General features: G+C 46.2%; 1 protein-coding gene across 6 annotated transcripts in view; it reads right to left on the bottom strand.

Moving 5' to 3' along the window:
- The window catches only part of LOC144729607 (ADP-ribose glycohydrolase MACROD1-like), a 192,003-nt gene that overhangs the window by 101,305 nt on the left and 77,371 nt on the right, over positions 1-13,327 (bottom strand). The gene's annotated exons all lie outside the window — the stretch shown is intronic.

Below are 13,327 nucleotides of genomic sequence, written 5' to 3'. Positions count from 1 at the left end.
GCCTTTGTCTCCCTAGTGCCGATGTTTACGCACAGTACCAGGTACTCATGAGGCTGAGTCGACCCAAGGAGGCCCAGGACCAGTTCAGATAATCGTCACCGGTGTTGGCCGTGAGCGGGGAATCGAACCCGGGTCGCCGGGTACGTACCGCAGAGTGTGAACCTCCACACCACCGCCTCCCACCACGGTGATTTGCAGAGCGCGAGCGTACGGATATACAACTTGCGCACCTCACATCCATGCTTGTGTTTGTGCGCATCCCATAGGGCTTCCGCTTCGGTGCAGGGTTGAATCTCTGAGCAAGTGGAGGCTCGCTTACGAGGACTGCCCGGGCAGCTTGTTTCTAATTGTAAAAATGGAATCTTCCATAAATCGCCCTGGTTGGTATTTGAACGGCATCATTATGTGTCGTTGCAGTCGGTGCAAAATTTTAGGCGATTCAATTAAACCAATCGGACCAGGTGGCTCATCGGTAGAGTTAAGGGCTCACGATCGGAGAGGGAGCGTTGCGAGTCAATAAATCGTGTTCCACCGCTTGGGGAAGTCAGCAAATGGCTGTCAGCATACAATAATGTATATTTATTACCATATGAATAACCCAACCGGTAATTGATATGCATGCATTACCCCCCCCGCCCACTCTGGCCTTCGCACCTGATTGGCTCACAAGTGATGACATCACATTTATCCCTCCATTTCAAACCGAGGCAGGAAAATTTCTCCAGAACTCCGGCTGTCCCGCCTGATGATGCTCGTTGTAATTAATGGCGAAAAGTCGTACTCAAATTGTAAATGTTGTGGTTTTACTCACCAACACACCGGTGTGCTGTCATCGTAACGAATTGGCACGTTTTTGCTTGCGTGACAAACCTTACTAATCGGCGGTGTCGGGTGGTGGCTGGTTTAACGACAAGTTGATATTTACGCGATCTAACCCACAAACCTCGATTATGGATAATGGCTGTCCTGTGGATCGACTCGCCCCCGCCATAGGAAGGAATGTGAAATTTCAACCACTGGCTCAGGGCTGTAAACAGGAGATGACCGTGCTGCCTTGACGATCATTTGGGCAAGAAATCACTTTGACTTTTGACAATGAAGCCAAGCAAGTTTGGAATTTCACGAATGCGGCACTCCACGCCCCCCCCCCCATCTAATTTGTTGCATAGCAACTCACTTGCGGTGTGACTCACGGGGGAGCCGCACCTCCCCGACAACCCGCGACATCCGAGACACAGATTCCATTCCACTGCCGTCTGCGCCTCGAAAAACACCGCAAAAAATGTGGACGTCGCAGTTTTGCATCGGGGTGAAGAACGACACAACGAAAACCCCACCGTCGTATTAACAAAATAAAATGTAAAAAATCCGACACCGCAGCGCCGAGCGCGCAGACAGACGCACCCGCGCAGAGCAGCACGAAGATCACCTGGAGAAGTGCGGACCGACATGAGATGTTACCCACAAAAAACTCAACTGTTAAAACAAATTTTTTTCTTCTTCTTGGTTCTTTCGGTAAAGTCACGTAGAAGGGAAATAATAAACTAATAAAAATAAAACATAATAAAATACAATTCTCACGACGTTTCGGCCACAACGCAAGCAGTCGTCCTCAGGTGAACAGGTCTGTCGGAAAGACAGCGTCTGAATGAACACCACCAAGCTTGGCAGCGTATATTTAAGCTGGGTTAGAGGAGGAAGGGCGCCTTGACAAATGGATTTGCATATCAACAGAGGAATTTAGCATATTTATGGGAAATGCAGATATGGGATTAGTCACTACTTGTGGAATGCGTAGGAGGTGGGGGGGGGGGGTCTCAAAGTCATATTATGCCCGTGCATTATGTAGGATTAGCAGAAACAAAGGGAGGAAGTAGGGTTAGCAGTAATAAAGGGAAGGAATTTTAATAGTAAGGAGCTGCAGCAGCCAAACCACCACGTAAAAAACTAAAATATAAACTACATCAATATCATCAATATACTAAATATACTCTCCAATAAGCTGAGCTACTAACAGTGAGTCATACATTAAAATTCTATGTCGCAATTTTTTTTTATTATGAAACTAGGTAAGGCCCCACTGAGCTATACAGCTCTTCTTTTCAGAAGCGACCCAGCTATCGCAAATGATAGCTCAACGAAGTTACTTCTTATCACGTGGAAATTTATAGCAGCCACATACTCTAAACGCACGATGTTGATTTTTTTAAATGTGCAGGGAAAAACCGGAGGACCCACAGAAAAATCCACGTGACCACTGGGAGAGACACGCAAACTCCAAATATACAACAGGTGTCACAGGGGTCGAGATTGAACCTACGACCCCCTCCTGTATACCAGGCGAGGGAGTTAACGTCTCGCCACGTGCTAATCCGGGGAAAGTATCGTAAGCTTGGGACGGCACGATTTCCACAAAATATGGAAAAACATGCTGTAGAGCAAACGACAATCTGCGCTGCCAGGAATTTCTAATGGGCCTGCCAAGGAACACACAGAGTGAATGGGCTTAAGCTCTTGAGCGAAGGTGTGTAAGGTGGTGTCAGATGCGGGCACGGGAAAGCAGAGCGAGGGAGGGCCACCCAAGCGGGTATTTTCGCTATGAAACCGGCTATAATCCCACGCCGCGTTTAAGTGGCCGGGCCCCAGGAACCCCGTGCCGGGATAAGTTGGGCGGCCAGGTACTCCGCTGGCTGGCCGGCCCGCCCGCCCGTCCGCCACCACCGGACTGCTTTGCATGGCGGTAGCCACGGATCCATTTCCGCAGTCGCCAATTCCCACCAGCCCCACGGCCTTCTGGAAATGCATCATTTCAGCAGCATTGATTTTGGTAATTATTGCTGCTGAATTACACTCTTGTATGTATGTATGTTGAACGAATGTATGTTGAACTTCTTTCACACCCATACGCAGCCAACCGTACTAATCGGAGGTGCAGGGGAAAAGCCAAACAAACTAAACAAATCAGTTCTAAAGAGATGGGAGTGTTCAATCTAGAAGGCTTAGGGGGTTGATGGAATATGTAGAGACAGATTATATGAATAAGAGATTGTCTGCTTATCTCATATTACTCATTCTCCACAATGCTGCTGACGATTGTGATTTATGTACATGAAGTAGTCGTGAAAGACTGAATGTCCTTTTAAATTCAATTTGGGTCTGTTAGAAAGTAACAATGAATAAGTGACCGACTGCTGTGAGCTGTGCCGTAGCCCTGATCCAAATATATTACAATTCCTCAGGGGCTGTGTTTTTAAACGCCGACTATGAACGTGCCAAGTTCTCAGCTACTTACAAGGAAATTAAAATTTAAAAATAACAAGGCCATGCAACTGGCTCACAGGAATACGCTGCCCCGATTTGAACGAGATGGAATCTCAGTTACTGACGTGTTAAGTTTTCACCTCTTCATGTAAAACAGTAATAGGACTTCCGGTGATTCCTGACGACCAATCTGTGCTTCGGGTTTCCTCACTTCCATCGTAAAGTTACGTAAATAAATAGCCATTGTTCATTTTCAAGTTCTCTTCAAATCAAAGCATTCGACGCAAGTGCAGAGGTGACGCATTCTCCTCCTACGCGTCGATCCACGCTAGCCTGATAACCAAGCCGCTGGCATTGTCGGCCGCCATCACCTGACAACCACCCAAAATCGCCCGACTGCGCGATGCCCCCCCGGTTACCGATCGGCTGCTTGCCGATTGGTAGAGGGGACACGAGTACGAGGGGGGGGGGGCGGCGGACCCCGTCACGCTGCGGTGAATCACGGCGGCGTGCCGAGGATTCGGGTTGTCCGATTTTTTTTCTGTTGTTGGGGTTTTTCGAGCGGGGACAGTTGCTCGCACGGTACATGCCCGTCTAGTTTTTTTTTTGCTGCAACAAAAGCACGATTCACTTCTGCAGCCGGAACGGGGTCAGTGCAGCCACGGGGGAATTTAGTCTGTTGAGCAAGAGCAATGACGGAGCGTAATGTTAAGCGCGCGCGACTACATTAGCTCACCGACGCAGAGCGACACGCATACATCACGCACCTGCCCGAGCCGCCAAGTTTGACAATTGCCCAACGGGCAATGGCCTCGCCTCAATAGGAGTTATATATAAAATAATGGTACCATACATCTGTATACCTGTCGGTGCGAGTGTGCACGCGTGCGCTCCACGTGAAGGGGAGTGGCGGTGAAGTGGTAAGCGCACCGAGATACGAGACCCTGGGTGACCCGAATTGGATTCCCACTTGCGGCTAACATCGGTGACGAACATCTGAACCCGGTCCTGGGCCTCCATTCGGTTTGCTGGTGCGGTGCGTAAACAGGCACTTTTGGGGCGTGATGGCAGCCACACCACGCTCTCTTGTGTCGCGTTAGCCTTCAGAAGTGCTCGCGAACAGCACTCGCCCCAACGGCGTGTTACGCGGGGAAATCTTGGTCTTTGTTGTGTGCACACTCCCTGTCTGTTCTCCACCTCAAAAGGACCCCCCTTGAGAATAGGATAAGTGGTTATATGGGTGAAGGGAGGGCCAGGCTACAAGTGAGAGAAGGTGTAAAAAGGTGAAACAGTAGGGGATTTTTTTTTTTACAGAGAATGGCAAGGTAGTGAGAGGTCCTGAGCAGTTGATGGTATTGCTTCATTGTCAAGGACGTAAGGGAAGGGCCCATCAACATTTTCGCAATTTAATAATTGTGCTGTTTTTATTCCACATGGGCTACAACATCAAAAAACCACAGACGGTGGATTACTCTGGAAAGCCATGTTGCAATATTTAATCAATAGCAATCATCCGGCTTTATTAACCGATGAACTGATCATTGTCACAGGAATGTAGAATTTCACCCATTGGCTCAGAACTGTATCCATAGGGGAGAACTATCCAGTGCCCAATTAATTGTATTCCTGCGACGAGATCACCTTGAATGTGCCCAATTTTAACAGACTTTACAAGCTAAGCAAGCTTAAGCCAATTCAGCACTCGAACGGCAGATTGCCAAAGTTTCGTCAGCCATGGCTGGGAGGTAGCCAAGAGGTGGCGGTGCCACAATGATTTGTTCACTCCGTCTGTCCGGAGCTGTCGACGTTACGCCCCTCGCAGAGTGTGGGTTCCTTCTCTCGGCAGTCCCGGACGCCCGCCCAATGCCAAAAACACTCGTTAATAAAACTGTCTCAACGACCCAATGTTCAGGGCCCTCCTGAAGCGATTAGCGCAGCTGGCTAGGTGCGGTGCAAAAGAAGTTCAGTGTACACACGTACATACCGTACGTACGAGCAAGAGTTTTTTTCGAGGCTCGTCGAGGCTTTCGTGGGTAAAGGGCATGATCTTCATTACCGAGATAGGCGACAATGGAGGCTGACATTTTCTGTCGCTGTAAAGTAAAAAAGGTGGACTGTGTTCATGCCCTGTGGTGTCATTGGGCGAAGATGCGATTTCCGACCGATGAATTGTGACCGTGTTTCGACATAAATTCCACGCGGATTCAACGCGCTTGGTTATTCGGCCGCACGCAAACTAGATGTGCGTTCTATAAAAAAAAAAACATTAAAAAAAGCAAACAGTGTTTAAAAATGTACGTCCATGTTGATGCCTATGGGACCACCGCAGTGCCCGAGGTTAATAAATAGATTGTTTAGCAACGCCGGCATGAAGCCCTCGGGGAATCCCGCGAATGTGCAGCGCTTGCAGGTGTATTTCTGTACCAACTTTTAAGAGTGACGCTGCCTGGTTTGCCTCTTCATAAAGCAAGCCATGGGAAGACGGCGGCGGCGGGGCCATGGGTCTACGTCTCGGGTCTCGGTGACCACGATTAACTCTCGCTGCTGGTTCGGGGTATTTCCTTACGAGCTACTACGAGAGAAAAAGGAAAATAAAGCATCAACACTATACTGGGGCGGTGACACTGATGGGCAGAAAAAACATTGGCGCAATAATTCGAGACTCCCTTTGTTTAGACGAAGGCCTCTCCATGCTGTGGCCGGTCGTGGGGTTGCTAGAACATACCTCCCCAGAATGGTCAGCGAGGGTTGATGAAGGGCTTATCCAGAACCAATTCAGATATCACTCATCACCAATGTTAGCCGTGGCCGGGAATCCAACTCAGGTCGGTAGATTCGTAGCGCAGTGCGCGCTAAACAGCACTACTTGCCCAAAACCAATGAGTCTTCGTGTATGTACATATGAGGCCACGTTAAAGTGCACATAGCCTGGCACAAGCGCCGTGGTGACGTCACCGCCACTTAGTGGAAAATGGCGGTTGTTGTTGTGTACGTATATATTTTGCATGCCAATTATATTCGAGTCGTGCTATTCAGTCTTGTCATAACGTGGATAAATATCCCGCAGAACCCCTTCAATCAGCAAAGCGTGCCACAGTGTCAGGGAACAGCCCTGGAGGAGCACGCTAACACAAGTCGTTTCCCTCAGGCATATCTTTAAAAAACGAACTTCACTCGGCATTTCTTATCCCTAATGCTGGACGCCGATCTTTCATATTCTGCGATGAGCAGTTTCGCTGCCCGTCAATCACCCGATTTACCGATACTTTTATATTTCAGGAGAATGGTGCCGTGTATTAAGTGAAATGTGAAAATTATACGACGGTCATTAGTGATTTGGCCGAGACCATCAGCTCGCCGCACTTGAGAACCACCTTTCATCTTGGATGACTGCCAGATCTGAGCACGGTATAGGCAAGCGGGCGCTGGCTCCGGCTCCTTCCAAACGCATTACCCTCCCAGCCGCCAGGCCACCGCCGCCGCCGCCTTCACACTTAAGGCCATAAGTCCTGCGTGACACCATGCAAATAGGCCCTCCAGGAGTCCAAAGGAAATCTGCGGAAGCTCCGTGGCTGAACAGGAAATAGCTGCTGATTATCAATATTAAGAAAGTATCCACATGTAAATGCTGCTAAGTAAATTGCACTGCTTTTGTTTCGCAATTACCTCCAATAAATCAACGGCAGTCATCAAGAGCTTCCTCAGATTTCTACCGACTTAACGTTTCTCGAAAAATGACATGCGCGTCAACTCGGGGTGTGTGCATTTGAAACTCGGCCACTTTGATAGTTGAATTTTCCAATTTTTCTCCAAGCATCTCAAACAATTTCCAAGCGGCGACATTTTACAGCGATTCCGATTTTGACACTGGAACTCATAACGCTGCAAAACCCAAAATGGTTTTGCAAGGAGAAATTACTTAAATATGTTCTAATTAGTTTAAAAAAAAACATTCAAGACGGGTTGTTTCGAATAAAGTCAGTGGAACGTTGGGAATCTGCGGAGAGCGGTTGGCACTGGACGTGTATGCCTTCAATTAGGCCGCGCGTCCCATGATTTAACGCAACACAGATGAATAGCCACGGTTATACTTACAGTCGCGTCACATGAGATTTATCTCCAGCGAGACAACTTAATGCATTCACAGCGCACGCACACATTCACATGCATACTAGGCAAGGGCCGCAGCAAAGGCAAAATTAATGAAAAGTAAAAATGCGTCTATTCGCCATTTTTTTTACATTCGTTTAAAACTGTGGTTATCTTTCACTGTAATTACCTGCAATGGCGCTTTAACCTTGGCTATTGGCACCACTAGACCTATTTTTCCTATTAATCAATTGGCAGACTTTGTATCAAATTATGTTTTGGTAATTACTTGCATTTACAATTCATGGTCATTATAGATTTCCGTGACGTTTTGTTACGTGTTTAAAGAAAGTTATTTTGCATTCTAGAGTATATCACTTTGTAATTATACCGTACAGTGCACAATCACTACATGTGAATTTACAAATTACAGTACAACGTCGCATATCCAAGCATAATTTTTTTCTTAAGACGATCACAAAAACCACTTTTCACATGCAAGAAATGTATTCTTCATCGAGCATACACATGCTTATTTTTTATTTACACAACCCCATTCTGCCACGTTTTAAAATACCAATTTCTACAAAAGTTCACAAATCTGCCCACAGCTGAGTCCCGAGGGAGTCGGGATCTGCGACGTTGTTACCCGAGCCAAATGTAACCATGCAGCACAAGAATTACCTTTCTTACTGAAGACGCACGTCAAAAGCAATACACGTTGTATCGATATTAGTCCTCGCCTAACGCTAACAGTGCAAGTATTTACTCCAATAACTAACAGATGTGTCATTCTTCAACTCATAGTTCTTACTACGTGCGCCTGCCTTGAAAGAGTTTTGTACGACAAATTTCGACGCGTTTCATAACGACGCCATTTCATTTTTGAACTGTAATTCACGAGGATTTTAAGAGACTCATTTGAAAAACATGGTCCGGGAAATTACAACAGATGATAGAGGAAGGCGCAGGAGCCACTCTTAAATGTCACCACCCACAGGCAACTTTGCTCTTGAGACAAAAACTAGCGTGCCTTTTATGGCTGCTGTTTGCTACACTCGTGCGTGACTGAACATACATTCGCTCACACGAGCTTACGACAGCTTGCCATATTCAAATCAACCTCATGTTGGGCTTCTTCACATTCATTTCCTAGATTTATTCTTGTTCGAGAAACATTTCTCGTCATTTTCACAGCTTTTGCTGGCTGCAAACGCTCAGACACGCTCGCCTATCTCATTTCTCATTCCAAATGCCAAACTTTCGCATCATCCTCTCGTCTATGCACCTCTTACCTAGCTTTGCGTTAAAGTCACCCATTACTATGACACAATGCCTTTTTTAGACTTATAAGGCACCCTTAAGCAATGGATCTCAGAGCGTCATGCAGGTTTACGGATGAAAATAATCGAGAAGTTACCAGGGAGAGACTTCAAAAGACCCAAGATAGAGATGTAGAGAGAGAGGAGGCCGTGTTATGTATGTTGAACTTATGTCACACCCAGGTAAAAAATTAAAATTAATATATACGGGGTCGGATCTCTTGGAATTTCTCATTTACTTGATACAGCGAGCGTGCTGTGACGGTTCCACCTGAAGACGGAGGCTTGTGTTGCCTCCGAAACGTCGTGATTTTTTATTTTATTTTACTTTTATTAATTACATTTTTTTACCTACGTGACTTTACCGAAAAAACCCAAGAATATGAATCCTTGCAGTCACGAAAGCTTCAAACCTAGAATTTATGTCACACCGTACGAAGCCAACCGTGCTCATCGGAGGCACGGTGGAAGGACAAACTAAACACACAAAGCGGTTCTAAAGAAATTCGTTATCAATCGAGATGATTTAAAAGTGCAAAGCTCCTGCTGCTTCCTATATCGGAAGGAAGAGCGCCATTCCGGCACGGCCACAAAAGCGCATCTTGAAAGCCCCGCGCGACGCCAACAGGCGGCGAGAGGTTTTCAGCGGGGACTCGAGTCTCCAATGACTGCAAGTTCCTGACCCTCCAAGGGCAGGTCAGGGAATCCCAGAGCATGCGTGCCGTGCGGAAAACGCCCCCCTCCGCCCCTCCCCCCCCAACGCGGTGGTCACCCCGGGTTGTGAGCCCGGGAGCGCACGGTGACATCGAGGACAACGATCGGTGGATCTCGGGAGGAGTGGGTTTGCAGCAGTCCTCCTACATTGTTGGTCGGCATCAACGAGCGTCGTGGACTGCAGTCGGAGTAATACAGGGTGTGCTTCAAAATGTTATGGGACTATCGTTTTTAATGGAAAAAGAAGGGATGATAAGACTGTAACACGATAACAAATGTGTGTTAATACCTTCAAAGAGTCAAAGAGTCTCCACTTGTTCGCCATCTTCGTCAACACACGCCTGGAATCTTCTCCAGGTGGTCTCCAGAACCCGGAGGCACATTTCTTGTGGTATTGTTGCAAATTCTCCGAAGTGTTAACATTTTTTTGAAGCACCCTGTACATTTAAATTATGTTTAACCTGCGGTTGTTTAGAGCGCCCGAGTGCGAGCTGGGCAACTCTATCCCGTGAAATCTTAAAACCGCCACCCCCCCCCCCCCCCCAAAAAAAAAAAAGTCACACGTCTTGATTTGTGGTGGCCCAAAAAAAAAATCGTCCACTCCTCCATAATTACTGTCAACTCTCTCACCGTGATGGAGAAGAAGATTGCCACCGTTGAATAAGTGCGGAGATCTCCGCTTTCCTTCGCGCCTCACCGACGACAACCGAGAGCCGTGCACCAATTCGTTTTCCATCAATTGTGTCTCCGGTTTGGCAAGGTGTGCGACGCTGCCGATAAAGAGTCCGCACGTGGAATGCCTTCGTGAGATCAACACGCTTCGCAACGCAGCAAAAGCCGCCGATAAAAAGTTGGTCAAACAATCGAAGGTTTCACCGTTTTACGGGACACAACTGAAAAACAAGACGGGATTTGGTCTCTAACGACTGTCTTGCTGTTGTTTACTGCCTTGCGATGGAACGAGTTCATGTGCAGGCGCTGGGTGGATTGCTACAATGCAGCACTGTGGGACATGCAGATGTTTATTGGAGGGCAATCATCCAGCAGTGGTTTGAACACAATTGATGATGACAATGTTATTATTCTTTAAAGCCATTAATTCGTTTTTTACCACCAGCTAAGGCCCACAGAGGTATTTACCTCTTTTTCAGAAGCAACCTGGCCACAAATGATAGTCCAATGAAGTGGGCTTATCATCGTGTGGAAATTTATAGCACCAAACATACTCTAAATGACCCTATAAAAAGTAAAAACATTATTTGAATACAAATTGCAATTATTATTTTTAAGCATGTTGGTTTAACAAACTTAACTTCAAATTTTTCAGGAAATTATTCAACCCAAAAGTGAAGCGTTACCATTTTCCAAGTTATTATGCACGCTCTTAGTTGTTCAATTAAAAAAAAATAACAAAACGCATACATGCCGTGGTTCAGCACACGCGATCTAAGAGTTACCGCTCCTCCCAAAGTACAAAAAATACACACACATCAGAGTAAACTGAGTTGGGAGTGATTATTTCAATTCGGATTAAAAAGTTAATGAGATCCACACTACTTTAAGGAGGAGAAAAAAAACTGCAACCGAAAATGCCTTCGTAACCCCACGCCTTTCCTCCCGAATGTATTGTACAACTCTACACAACGGCATTTAATTTAAAAATAGCAATTACGCATTACACCGCTGTATTTAAAGATTGCTCAAGGCTATGTTTACCATGAGTCAGAGGTTCCGTGCTGAAGCTGATGCGTCGTTATACAATCATGCCATGTACCTGCACAGTCTGTAAAAGCGCAGCCCCTGAAACGGCTTCCTCACGACACTGTTGTTTGGCGGCCCTCTAGTGGCACCAGGGGTCACGTGAATCCATGACACACAGACGCACACAAATTTACAATCCATACTTACGTGCACGGTTTGATCAGAGTGAGCACGAGCATGGCTTTGACTCAACGAATCTGTGCATTGCTACATACCCCAGTTATTATGACACGTAGGTACAGAATGCGTGGATGAATTTGAAATGACCGAGACGGCGCTGTTGCACCACACACGGCAGAGGCATTGGTAAACGTAAAAATGCATTTGTCCTGCAAGCTGTGTTTTTCAAATGGCATGTCATTATACGGGACGTGGGGGATGTCAGTTTCTCTTAGGGTATAATTTTACATGAATTGAATCCGCGGGATTCACACTGTTATTTTCTTTATGTCGAATGCACCCTCAAATATTTTCGCATACGCCAACGCCCCACTGTGTCGTCTAAATTGAAGACTTTTGCCACGAAAAATAAAAATGCACGCCTTTGCAAACATAACCCTTGCATACGCAGCCTACATCTCATGTGAGTTGAGTAACATACGTTTGGGTGGATCTCACTTCAATTGCCGGGATCTGCATTGCGTGAAGATTTATTCACATGCAGGGCAGTTTTATCTTTTATTAAAAAAAAATATATGATGCTTAGCACAAACCCACAGGTATTATAACTCATATACGGACTCTAGATTTGAAGCTTTCATGACTGCAAGGATTCACACTCTTAAGATTTTTCGGTAAAGTCACGTAGATAAAAAAAATAATAATAAAAATAATTGAAAATAACTAAATTAAATCACGACGTTCCAGAAGCAACACAAGCCTCCGTGTCATCAGGTGTGACTGCTCCAGTAAAATTACTGTAGCGGGTGTTGCCTCGTATACTGACGTCTAATGGAAGCTCATGGAAGCCAAGTAGGCTTCACCCAGGTTTGTACAGGTTTACGACGGTACAATTTACGATGACCCACATTTACGACTTTTATATAACGCCACACCGTGGATCGATTTACGACGCATCTTCCGACACGACCGCCAACACATTTGGACCAAGTCCGTCTAAGCAAAAAAAAACACTCTTATGGATAATATTGGTCGCGAAAGTCTAAGTGTTAAGCAGGAACGCCAATTGCCAATGTGTTATGGTCCTTTTATCGGCCGTATCTAACAGGAGTTTAAGAAGCTAAACATCCACAAGAAAGGCTCGAGAATAACAAAAGCTCCACGCCAAGTCACTTCGGGAAACCAGACAGACTTGGTCCAAATGTGTTGGCGGTCGTGTCGGGAAGCTGTGTCGTAAATCGATCCACGGAGTGGCGTTATATGAAAGTGGTTAAATGTGGATCATCGTAAATTGTATCGTCGTAAACTTGTACAAACCAGGGTTAGATCGCGTAAATATTTAGGCGATCTAACAAAAAAAACACTCTTATTGATGACGTTCCTGCTGTTTCTACTGCCTATGGGAAAAATAGGGGTCCCATTTAGGACGATCCGACGGACGAGGTTACCAGGAACGCACAGTGACTTGGTGAGAGCGGGGAACCGCCTGCAGGTTCTTGGATGGGTGAACGTCAGGCACGGCCACGTTGTTGTGGGCAAGAGACTGGGAGCTGTCGCCAGGAGATGGCAGTGTTGAGTGTTACTCCTCTCTTATGCAGGGGGGGGGGGTCAAAAACACCCATCAATGACATTGGCCAAACATCCCAATTATGTAGGGCCCTCCTGAAACCAACCGTTTTGAGATATAGTTGGGCTGTCCTGGGAAAATGATTGCCGTCATAATTATTATTGTTTTACAAAGCAAGGCAGCGCTGTGATTTGTTACACATGTATGACGGGAGACCAGGAAACTATAGGTAACTTTGTGACGTTATTAAGTTTACAATGTAGCGGTCAATAACTTTATTGGATTTTGGCTGTACCTCTGACAAACAGCAGCACATTGCCTTTCACCCATCGCAGCAGAAGGCAATCTCGGGTCATTCCTCACAGAACTCATTGGGTAGCTGTGTACACCAAACAACGAGGGCAGATATGTACTTAATAATATCTGTAAACGCACACCGATATCTTTACCAAGTGAAAAATAACTACATCAGACTACTTGGACGAGTTCCGCA

Source organism: Lampetra planeri, chromosome 33 (genome assembly GCF_965212315.1).
Source record: "Lampetra planeri chromosome 33, kcLamPlan1.2.h2, whole genome shotgun sequence".
In the NCBI taxonomy this organism is placed as follows: Eukaryota; Metazoa; Chordata; class Hyperoartia; order Petromyzontiformes; family Petromyzontidae; genus Lampetra; species Lampetra planeri.
This window is presented reverse-complemented; position numbering and strand designations above follow the sequence as displayed.